This window comes from Molossus molossus, unplaced genomic scaffold (assembly GCF_014108415.1).
Source record: "Molossus molossus isolate mMolMol1 unplaced genomic scaffold, mMolMol1.p scaffold_m16_p_1, whole genome shotgun sequence".
NCBI classification, from domain to species: domain Eukaryota; kingdom Metazoa; phylum Chordata; class Mammalia; order Chiroptera; family Molossidae; genus Molossus; species Molossus molossus.
In genome coordinates, this window is record NW_023425344.1 from 55,394,083 (window position 1) to 55,406,623 (window position 12,541).

Sequence of the window (12,541 nt, forward strand, 5' to 3'; positions counted from 1 at the left end):
TACTGAAGAGAGGACACACAGCACAGAGCCTGAAATAGTGCCCAGGATCTGGCTGGTAACCTTCAAAAGAAGAGTTTTGCAGAAAGCAGTGGAAATCAGATTGCAAGGGGTTAAGAGTAGAAAGTTAGAGTGCCAAATAAATTCATTGGTATTTATAATAGTAAGACTTGAGTGGTGTTTGTTTTGGCTGTGGAGTTGCTAGGCTATGGCAATCATACACTGAACTCCTGCCCTGCCTTCCCCTTTCATGTCTGGAATCTAAGACATCACCTGGAGCACCTACTCTTACCTAGTCCTAAATAATAATTGTACAGTACTTCTTATATGTCTTCTTTTTTAAAGTGGAAGCCGATGGCTCTCTAATTGCTTGTGCAGTTGCCAACAGACCACACACTCTGGGCTGTATCAAACAAAGGACTGTGGGGCTCATCCCTCTGAGAACATTGAAGGAGTCACCAAGCAGCAGACTGATTATGGAGAGGGGGATCTGATCATTACCCGTTTTAAATATTTGTTTTTACTTCTCAGTGCCCAGTGGCCTTGGCAAAAACACTGAAATGTGCAAATGATACTGCCATGGCAGACAATTGCCAACCTTCTAACAGTTGTTCCCTATCATCAGTGTCGTCATGGAAAGAGGACTAAATCAGGAGTGCAGACACCAATGGCAGCCTGCTTATTTTATAATTGTAATCCTTTTTACACAGTTCCCCATTCACATGCACCCAAGGGTAACATGAAGTTCAGTTTACAGCATTTTCCACGTGGTAGGTACTCAAATATACTTGTTTCAGCAGTCAGAAAATACGCATTTCTAATTTAAAAAAAAAAATGTTAAAACAAAAAGAAACATAACTTCCTGAAAAGGTGCAAAAACTTACATTCAGACTATATGTTCATCCCTTTTAAAAAGACAAGTGAGCCCTGGCCGGTTTGGCTCAGCAGTTAGAGCGCTGGCCTGTGGACCAGAGAGTCCCGGGTTTGGTTCCCACTAGGGGCACATACCAATAAATAAATAAATTGTAGTAGAATCCAGGTGACATCAAGTTTAATAAATAAAAAAATAAATAAATATAAAATTAAATTAAATTAAAAATAAAAAGACAAGTGAGCCTGGCAAGTATGGCTCAGTGGATTGAGCCCATGGACTGGGAGGTACCAGTTCGATTCCTGATCAGGGCACATGCCTGGGTTTCGGGCTAGATCCCCAGAGGGGAGCATGCAAGAGGCAGTCAATCGATGTTTCTCTCTCACATCAATGTATGTTTCTCTCTCTCTCTCTCTCTCTCTCTCTCTCTCCCCCTCTCTCCCACCCCTTCCTCTCTCTCTAAAAAAAAAAAAAAAAAAAAAAAATCTAAAAAATATATAGTTAAGTTAAAAAAATAAAAAATAAAGCCCTGTTGGTGTGGGTCAGTGGTTGAGTGTCAACCCATGCACCCAGGGGTCACCGGTTCAATTCCTGGTCTATGCACATGCCAAGATTGTGGGTCCTATCCCCAATGGGGGGCATGTAGGAGGCAGCCAATCGATGTTCTCTCTCATTGATGTTCTCTCTCACCCTCTCCCTTTCTCTCTCTCTAAAAAAATCAATAAAGAAAAAAATAAAATAAAGTTGCCATTTTTAAAATAAATAAATAAATAAAAATAAAAAGACAAGTGAGTTGGGTGCACGGCACCAAAGCCAGAAACATTACAGAAACTGATTTCACGATTTAAATTTTCTTCAATTAATGTATTTTGCTGAAATATTTATGAATAAAATGATATAATTCTGGGATTTGTTTCAAAATAATAAATAATTTAGAGGAAATGGGTAAGGGTATAGATAAAATAAGGTTAGCTTTAAATCGATAATGATTTAAGTTTAGAGATTTAACATATTAATTATCTACTTTTGTTTGAAATTTTGCACTATATGAAGTTTTTTAAAGTAATGTACTTTTGTAAGCTAGGTAATATCTTATAAATAAAATTGAAAGGCAAGCAATAAACTGGGGAAATATGCAAAATGCTGACTGTTAGGGTTTATATCCTTAAAAGAGAAAGAGTTCTTACAAATGAATTAAAACGACTAACAGCTAATAGAAAAAAAAAGGTCAGAAATGAGAAATTCACAGAAGAAATATTAAAAGCTAATAATCATATGAAAACATATTCAACTTCACTAATTATGGGAGACAGAATAATGCCTCCCCCCAAGGATGTCCATGTCTTTTTTTTTTCTTTTTTTTTTTTGGTATGTGCCCCTAGCGGGAACCAAACCCAGGGCTCTCTGGTCCGCAGGCCAATGCTCCAACCACTGAGCCAAACCGGCCAGGGTTTTTTTAATCCTCACCCAATATTTCTCCATTGATTTTCAGATAGAGTGGAAGGAAAGAAGGAAAGGGGAGAGAGAGATAAACATCAATGTGAGAGAGGCACATTGATGGGTTGCCTCCCGCAGGACCCCAACCAGGGCTGGAGATCGAACGAAAACTGAGGCACATGCCCCTGAATGGACTTGAACCCGTGACTCTCTGGTCTGTGGGCTGACACTCTAACAGCTGAGCCAAACTGGCCAGGGCAGATGTCCACGTCTTAATCCACACACATATATGAATATTTTACTTTATACCTCAAAAGGTATTTTGCAAATGTTATTAAGGATTTGGAGAATGGGGAGATTATCCCCAGTGATCCAGGTGGACCCAAAGTCATCAAAGGGCCTTCCTGGGAGGGAGGCAAGAGGGTTAATGTTAGAGAGAAAGCAATGTGACAAAAGAAGCAGTCAGTGAAGGAGATTCAACAAGGCTACGTTGCTGGCTTTGAAGATGGAAGAATGGACCATGAGCCAAGAAATGCAGGTGGCCTGCAGAAACTGGCATAGGCAAGGAAAATGTTCTCCCCTGGAGCCTCCCGAAGGAAGCATCCCAGCTGACACCTTGACTAGCCTAATCACTGTGTCTGGAGGAAAACATCTGATATAATTTAAATCCCTGCCTACTAACTTCCAGTGACTCTACCTACCTCCTCCACCACCACCCCAATTATGCAACATTTCCTATCAATTTGCTCTCCTAGCCAAGTAGGTCACAACTCTGCTTTCAAGTTTCCCAACAACTTCTCCCCTCTTACCTTCCCAACGTATTCCCTTTGCTTGTGCTGTTTGCTGGAGAGAGGGATTTAATCCCACAGCAGAGTGAAGAGCAACTAAATACTCCTATGCATACCAACATCTGTGCCCACCCACTCCGCTGTCCCACCTCTGCTTCCCATACACTCTGCTCCCATCTAAGCCCAATTCTCCCCTCTTACCTACTCAAAAGCATCACTCCTGCAGTTCTCCATCATCACCAAATTTTCTCTCTCCACTGAATTAGCATACAAACGTGCCTTAAAACTATAACAAACTTCCCCTACTATATTCCCCTCTAGCAATGAGCCCATTTCTCCGCTTCTCCTGAGAGTAAAACTTCTCAAGAGTTGTCACTACTTGCTGTCTCTTCTACCCTTTTTTAAACCCATGTGATTGGCTGTTAATCCATTCTCAGCACAGATGTTTTCTCTTGTAGTTATTGATTTTAGGAAAGATTCCATGAATATTTCCCTAAGCTATGAAGCTACTTTACTATAATCTATACCATATCACTTATTCATATATTTACTATTTTCATTTTAAGTAAAACCTTAAGTCAATACAAAACTGTAGAAAACAGGAAGCAAAAATGTATCAGCCATAATTACACCACCAAATACAAATACTATTAGCATTTTATTTTCTTCCAGGTTTTTCATGTGTGTTTTTTCTAGTTATAGCAAATATGGAAAATTAATCTTTATGTATTAAAATATGTAAGGAAATCAATATAAATAAAAAAGAAGTGAAAGGGGTGGGAGAGAATAATAGAGAACTAATCACAATGGGGTACTAGCCATAGTTATAAGAAATGTTGAACATCCTTACTCTGTTAATCATGACTGCTTGGTTCTGATTAAATAAAGCCCATTCTGACCTGGCTGGGAGCTGTATACCCCCGGAGTTTATCTCAGGAATACTGTCCATTCTCCTTACCCAAGAACTGCCCCTCTCCCCCCATCATGGAAAGACTAACAACCTTGGAGTCTTGGAGGCGGTGCACTGGAGACAGCCCACATCCCCCACTCCCATTACTTCCCCATGCCCGTGATCTGTAACTGTTTACTCATTGTTATTCCCTTTGCCTAATTACCCAACCATTTTACCCATTGATATTCCCTGTCGCCTACTTCCCCATATAATACCCAATATAAGTGACCAGCTATGGAGAGAGTACAGAGCAGATTTTTGCAGGATGACCTGGCTGCTCTCCCATACTGCCAGCAATATTGAAATAAACTCGAATATACGATTCAACCCTGTCTCTGCTTAATTGACTCAAGTAGTGACAGGCAGCCTGGATCCATTTGTGGTCTGGTTTCACAAGTACTTAGGAACATATGAATGTTTAATTCAGTTTAGAAAAAACAAAAAAACAAACAGGAAATAATTTATATGTCCATCAATAAAAGAGTAGTTACATAATTTGCTTCCTCTTCTGGAAATCTGAAATTAATATTAGTACTTCACTGGATTGTTCTAAGCACTAAATTAGAAAATGTATGGAAAGTATATAGTATATTAAATGACAACTGCTCAGAAAGCATAGTGTTTTTACAACAGCTTATCTCCTCAACCCTGTAGCCTCTCAGTTCAGCCCTTCCTAGCTCAGATCGAAGTTCTCTAACCTGGCATCAATATTCTAGAAAGTCTCATTACTCTTTTAAATTCTAGGCTCCAAAGAGATGAGGTTCTTCTGTCATCCCAACAGATACCAAGGAAATTTATTCCGTGTCCTACTTCCCACAGAGATGAGTTCTGCTGCATTATTTTGTAGGTACTGAATTTGTCTCTGACGGACCTAAATATTTTCTCTAGCTTCAGCCATAATTTACCAACTCTAACATTTCAGGAGTTAGGGCTGCTCAGCCTACATACCTGGTTTTTTCTTTTCTCTTTTGATGAATACTTCATCAGAGTTTTCAGGGTGCTGAAAATATACTATTAAAGTTTATTAATGCCACCTTTAGATGGGAAAAATTAAATAAAATTGCACTAATAATTTTAACCATTTGGTTTAATTCAAATCTTTTTCTTATCTCCCTTAATTTGTTAAAAGAAATCTTGTTGAGTAAGCAATATTTTACACTTGGAACAAGAATCTCATCTAGGTCCAGTAAATAATATCCTAGTCACCGTGTTTGTTTATATTTGTTTTATATTCTAGCCATGTGTTTGAAGGTTTAGGACTCAAATGCAAATATTGATATAATTGTGGAGAACAATTTCATCCGATTGTCTTCTACCCACTGGAAGGCTCTAGAGTATAAAGATAGACCATGAAGGGGTCCAAAATATGCCTCTATAGCATTAAAATTATTTTGAGCAGATAAAAGAAATCTCTTACCTGCCTAAAAGTAGAGCCTCCAAAAAAAAAAACCTCGAGAATCCAATTGTCATAAATCAACCAGGGAAGACTGGTTCTTATCACCAGAGATATTGAAAAGTCTCTACATCATACCTAAACAGACATTGTCACAAAAGCTATCATCTATATTCCAAAGAGCCCATTTATTTCCCAGAACCTCATTTCCCTCCTATAAATGCCCTTTCTCCCTCTCTCTTTCCCTTATTAATTAATCTTCTGTTTTCCTGTAAGTGCCCTTTTCTATTCCCTTTCCCCATTAAGATGGTATATAAGCCCCAATTTCCAACTGCCCCTGAGTACTTCTGTACAAACATTTTAAAAAATGTGTGTTTAAATTCTGCCTTTTCACTTGTAAATCCCTCTTTTGTCAGTTTAATTTAAAGGCCCCCCACAACTGAACCAAAGAGAGCAAAGGAAAAGTTTTCTTCCCTGATAACTTTATGAGCTAGTATTTCCAAAACTTTCTTTGCAAATGATGAATTTTAAAGCTTCATTATGTGCCCCTATGAGAGTAAGAAATGTATGGTTATGTTAGCAGTACTATATTTGGAAGCTACAAGCAAGGTAATTTCTGCCCTGGCTGCCCCACCTACTCCACCCACGCTAGAATTTGGCAATAAGATAGGAAACGGACACAGCAGAGATATGTCAAGTGACAAAGAAGAGACTTCCAAATGCTTCCATGAGGTAAACCTGGACCATAACCAGACTGAACATGTAATATATCTACAGAAGGAGGAGTTTGAGAAGGTCAGTTGGTCAAACTTAAAAAGATTAAAAAAAAAAAAAAAAAAAAGCAGCCCAGGGCACAATCTCTGGGCGATTCCTGCATTACCCGAGGCTGGGGTTTATTGGCCACTACCCTGGAACAGTAGGGTCTCCATAGCAGGGAGGGGCAGTCTCCTAAACTTCCTCAACTGAAGACAGTCCTTAAAATCACACTGTTTTGTTTCTACATTGAGTAGGCACTCAATAAGCAAATGCATACTGAATGAAGGAAGGAAGGAAGGAATAGGGCTCCCACAGGTAACCTTCTGACTGTAACCTGGCTTTCCTGCAGCTTCCTGTGGGGAAAGAAAGTGCTGACAAGGCGTCTCTTCCTCCCACAGTTAACATTTCTTCTTACACATTAACAGATGAGCAAAGGAGGGTGGTGCAAAGTTGGGTTAACAGAAGCTGGTTTCCCAGGGTTTCAAGCAATTTATGGACCAATTATGAGGACCAGACTCCAACATGATCAGGTAGCAGCCAGCAGCCCTCAAAAGTCCATCCACAGCCCTGGCAGGTTTGGCTCAGCGGTTGGAGTGTTGGCCTGCGGACCAGAGTCCCGGGCTCGGTTCCCGCTAGGGGCACGTACAAAAAAATAAAAATAAATAAAAAAAAGTCCATCCACAGCATCTACCAATTATGCAACTTCCACTGGACTCCAACCCTGCCCCATCCTTTCATTCTACAACTATTTACTAAGTGCGTAAAAGGGCCAAACACTAAACTGTGAAACAGGATTCTTGGCCTCCTGAAGGTTGAGGTCTGTTTATCTGGGTGTACAGATCAGCAAGCAGAAGAGATGAACAGTGGCATAAAAACTATGGGCGAAACATATGGGAGCACCAGATTCTGGTGGATGGGGAGGTATTTTCTAAATTAAAAACTGAAGAACAAGTAGGAGCCATCTTTGTGGAAGGGAGTTGATCCAGGTGGGAGTAAGCAGAGGCAAACCCCTGGAAGTAAGACCATTTAGGAACTGAAAGATGTTTAGTGAAACTAGAGTTTAAAAGAGGCAGAGAGGAACTTGGCGGGGAGGAGGCGGTGGTACAAGGCAAATTTTGAAGTCTAAAAGGCCATTATAAATCAAACACTTTCACATTTTATCCTGAGGGCAATAGGAGTTACTGAGGTGTGTTGGCCAAGACCGAAACCAGATGAAGTTTTCTTAAAAATATCACACAGGCCACAGCAAGAACAAAGGAGCAGGCGGGAAGAAGACAGAAGACAAGGGCACCTTGAATATTGTAGACAGCTGGCATAGTAACTTACCTTTTATTCATAATTTCCTCCCTCTTTTGCTAATCATTTGATTCATAAGATGTCCTCAAGATCGTTTTCTTATTATGGCTTTCATTAAAAGATCATTTTTACCTAAAGGTAATTTCATTTGATGGCAATGTCTATTGTCGGTCTCAGAGAAAATGCTCCTCTTAATAAGTTTTGGATCTTAAACAAAAATGTAAAGCCCTGTGTAAGTTTCCTACAAATTTTTTTTAAATTTATTTTCTTTTTACTTCTAGCCCTGCCCAGAGATCTACTAAACTCAGAGCTAAATTTGGGAAGGAAATTCCTGGAGGGGATAATCCCCAGGGAGGGGGTCTCGGGTACAGTTAACTGCCTGAAGTCCCACCTGGAGCTCCTCAGAGATGCAAAGTGCCCACTGCAGGAAAGAGAACATCTACAAAAGCCTGGGCTGCACCTTCAGGCTACCAGCAAGGTAAAGACCAGGGAGAGCAAGAGGCGGAAGCCTAAGGTAAATTGTTTTTATTCTCCAAAGTAAAAAACAGAGGCAGAGGTGACTGGGGATTCCATTTTACCATTTCAACAGAGATCAGGGATTATAGACCAGATCCAAATTAAGTCACCTGTTTACTTTCTTATGCATTTTCCTGCCAATGGTCTCCATTTCCCCGTAAGTGATTAGCTGCTATAAAACTTATTTAAAAGACAAAAGGCCTCTTAGCAGGAGCTCCTAAATGAGCATCATCCTTGTCCTTAAAAAGAGGGGTAGAAGTGAACAGCTCTGTGGAAGAGGACTATGAAGAAGTAATGAGTATACAAGTTTCTCAATATGTACAGATCATTAGATATCAAAATAAGTTTTACTTTCAAAACAAATGGATAATAGTAAAATAGCTATCATTTATTGAACACAGGAATGTTGTTTAGAATAATGTGCACATGCTAGATGTCAAGCACTGTTTGCAGTGGTTCTCAACCTTCCTAATGCCGCAACCCTTTAATACAGTTCCTCTTGTTGTATGTGGGCGTATCTGCATGTGGGCGGACCCGCCTGGAGACGATAGAGGAGCGATGTCTCAGTTCCTAAGACCATCGGAAATAGGTGTTCTCTAATGGTCTTAGGCGACCTCTGTAAAAGGGTCGTTCGACCCCCAAAGGGGTCAGGACCCACAGGTTGAGCACTGCTGGTTTAAGGTTTTGTACAGACACACGCATGGATGAGAGGTGATCCACATATATACATAAATACACACATACCACTACTCACTTATTTAATACAGCAGTCCTATCAGATCAGTTCTATTATGTCCTTCTTATAGATGAGGAAAGAGTCTCAGAGAGGTTATACATGTAACAAGATATTCTAATAAACCTTCAGCTATTCCAACAAACCCGGATACTGAGGCAGTACTGTATATTCTCATACAGTGTTGTAGACTCTGGAGCCAGGCTGGATGTGAATCCCAAGCTCTGTCTCTTTTCAGCTGTGTAACTTTGCCCAGATGACCACAGAATAGGCATACCCTACAATGCCTACCCTACAGGGTAGTTATGAGGTAATAAGAGATATATTAACTAAGACATGCAAAATCCTTAGAACAATACCTGGAATATAGTAAATGCTCAATAAAAATGGGCCACTATGAAAGGTTCACATTACATCACAAGTCATGAATTAGAGTGCAGAGAACCATTCTGCATAGCAATGGGAACTGAAAGCTAAAACCTTAACAGCCAAAGAGAAATATAAAACATAAACAACCAAGTACATAAGTGGAAATCTGTTTGATGGGAGAAGAGCCTAATAAAAGGCTGGTATGTGCATGACATGTGACCCTGGAGTCCTACACATTCACAACCAGGTTAGGGTGAAGGAATGGACCCAAGATAATCCCTATTACATTTAAGATAATTATCAAATTGATGAATGAGGATGCCATTCAATTTTTTTTTTCTTATTGGTTTTTATTTATTTATTTTATTTTTTATCCTCACCCGAGGACATTTTTCCATTTTTTGTTCAGACAGAGTGGGAGGAAGAGAGAGAGAGACAGAGAGAGAAACATCGATGTGAAAGAGACACATCGAGTGGCTGCCACCCGCACGACCAACCAGGGCCTGGGACAAACTGCAACCGAGGTACGCGCCCTTAGTGGGAACTGAACCCGGATCTCTCTAGACTGCAGGCCAATGCTCTAACCACTGAGCTAACCGGCCAGGGCTTTCCTTATTGGTTTTTAGAGAGAGAGAGAGGAAGGGAGAGGGAGAGAGATAGAAACATCGATGAGAGAGAATATCGATTGGCCACCTTCTGCATGCCCCCCACTGGGGATCTGGCCCACAATCTGGGTATGTGCCTTGACTGGGAATCAAACCAGTGACCTCTTGGTGCATGGGTTGATGCTCAACCACTGAGCCACACCGGCCAGGCATCATTCAATTTCTTCAATAAAGGATCAAAATTGGTTGACATAATTATAATCCTATGGTTTAACAAATTAATTTAGAAAAATGTTGATTGGGCTTTACTATTCTCAAATATAAATTTTACACAATTAAATCAATTTTAGTTTTCCAACTTCATGGCATTTATTTAGAGCAAAACAGAATTTAATGAATGTAGAATTTATTATTAAATAAGTATTGAATCTTGAAAATAAAAATGTAAATATAGTCCTAATTGAATGAATTGTCTAATTGGTTTTCTTAAGCCGTTACTTTTAATAGCTGCTTTTTGGCCAGTGTATACATAATAGAAATTTACTTCATAGTAAATTCAAATGTATATGTAACAAATGGACCCTCTATTATTGAGTGTGTGCATGGACAGAATGAGTTGGGACTGTGCTATGTGCTGAAATGGCTACTCCCCACTGGGGAACAGGTGTTGTCTGAAGGGAAGTATCCTAAATTTCAAACCAGAAAACTAGGCACTGTGAGAGTGAGTCCAAGGAAGGCTGTTAGGACTTCTCCTTTACCCTGCCTCTTGGCCTGGTCTAGAGCAATCTAGGTGATTGCCCCTCTCTCCCACTGGACTCTGAGAAGGGGCCTTGCATTTTGTTCTGCCCCAGACTCCAGCATCAAACCTGGTAAATGATTCCTGAATGTTGGGAGTAAAGAGGGTTTAGTAGTCTAAGAGCTAGGAAGACAGGACCCCCAGGAGCTGCAAACTGAGACTCAATAAACTCTCCTTATAAACCAGATTATCTAGATTCCTATCAATCTTGCTGTCTGTGTTTATTTCCCTGTGGAATTATCTCCTAGCAGATAGAACCCAATTTTAGTTAGGCTCAGCTGTAGACTAGATTGACAACAGTGCCCCCTGGAGGCCAATATGCTGAAGGCCACAGTAATCGGTGAGAGACCTAAGAAGGTACATCCTAGAGAACAGAATGATATTATGATCCAGTTGATCCTCTCCACTGGGATCTTCTTTAACTTTAAAGGCTCATTTTTATTTAAAAGGTTTCACTTCTTCACAGATTCATCTATTCCAAGGTTGCTAACTTGTTATTCATGATTAGTTTTTAAAATTGATTTTAGAGAGAGGAAAGGAGGGGGGAAGGGAGAAAGAGAGAAAGAGAGAGAGAGAAACATCGATTTGCTGTTCTACTTATTTATATATTCATTGGTTTATTCTTGTATGTGCCCTGACTGGAGATCGAATCGGCAACCTTGCTTTATTGGGACTATGTTCTAACCAACTGAGCTACTCGACCAGGACAATCATGATTATTTTTGACTCCATCAACTCACCCTTCAACTCTAAATTGATACAAGAGTCTGAATATTTGTGCCCCCCTGCCCCACATACATGTTGAAATCCTAACACCAAATGTGATCATACTTTAGGGGGAGCCTTTGGGAGGTTATTAGGTCACAAGGGCTCCAAGTGGGATTAGTGCCCTTATAAAGGAGGTCCGAGAAACCTCTCTTGTCCCATTTGCCATGTGAGAACACGGCAAGAAGATGGCAGTCTGTGGACCAGGAAGTAGGTCTTCACAGGAATCTGCCTGTGCCTTCATTATAGGCCTCCAACCTCCAGAACTATGAGAAATAAACTTCTGTTGTTTATAAGCCACCCAGTCGATGGTATTCTGTCATAGTGGCTCACATGGACAAAGCCACTTGGGTAATAACAAAACAGTTCTGATGAATGTTGGCTTCAATTTCATGAGAGGATATAAGTTAAAATTGGCTAGTTAGGTCTGATGGAGGAAAAAACGTATTAAACATCCCACTACATAAATAGGTACTGTGCCAGGTGTTAGGCACTAAGCTATTATAGAACATTAATGATAGCTTATATAAATGGTAAAAAGTAGTGTATTTGGACCATTTCCTGATGCATGCTGGATGACTCACGACGAGAAACCAAGAGGGCAGCCTCTCCTTATCTCCCTATATTCTGACAAGATCAAAGCTTTGTCACAGACTGGAAGCAACTGGGAATAATGTTACTGAGTGGACCTCTGTAACCCATCAGTTTGTGTTCCTCATCTCACAAATTAACTACTTTTCCAAAGTGGGACAGCTTAGCCAGGGAAGTAAGCACCAGGGAAAAGCTATGGCAGTTGTCAGAAGCAGCCAATGGCATGACTATGGATTGGTGTAGAAAAGCCGGAGAGGACACATGCTGAGAAATCTCAGACTAAATCCCAGTCACTGAGCTTTGTGACCCTGGCAAGTTACTTAACCACTCTCCTTCAATAGTTTCCTCTTACATAAAGGAGATGAATGTAGGAAGGTTGAAGAGTTAATGGAGAAGATATATGTAAAGTGATTAGCACAAGAAATTGTCAGTAGTAACTGTTGTTATGAAATAAAACCAAATACCACTACACTCAGGTAAAAGAGAATATTCCTAACGGGAGTCACAAAATCTCCTGTCCTTTCACCCCTCTTACACTCTGTAAGCCAAGATAAAGGGGAACACAGGCAATAATAGCCAGGCAGCATTTAATAAGCACATTTAGGAGCTCTAAATGGACCAGGGTGGACACCTGACCCAATTTGAGCCAATTAGATTCCCGGAGTCATCCTGAGTC

At 40.3% G+C, this 12,541-nt stretch overlaps 1 protein-coding gene across 1 annotated transcript in view; it reads right to left on the reverse strand.

The window, feature by feature from the left end:
- The window catches only part of G3BP2 (G3BP stress granule assembly factor 2), a 79,950-nt gene that overhangs the window by 49,837 nt on the left and 17,572 nt on the right, over window positions 1-12,541 (reverse strand). The gene's annotated exons all lie outside the window — the stretch shown is intronic.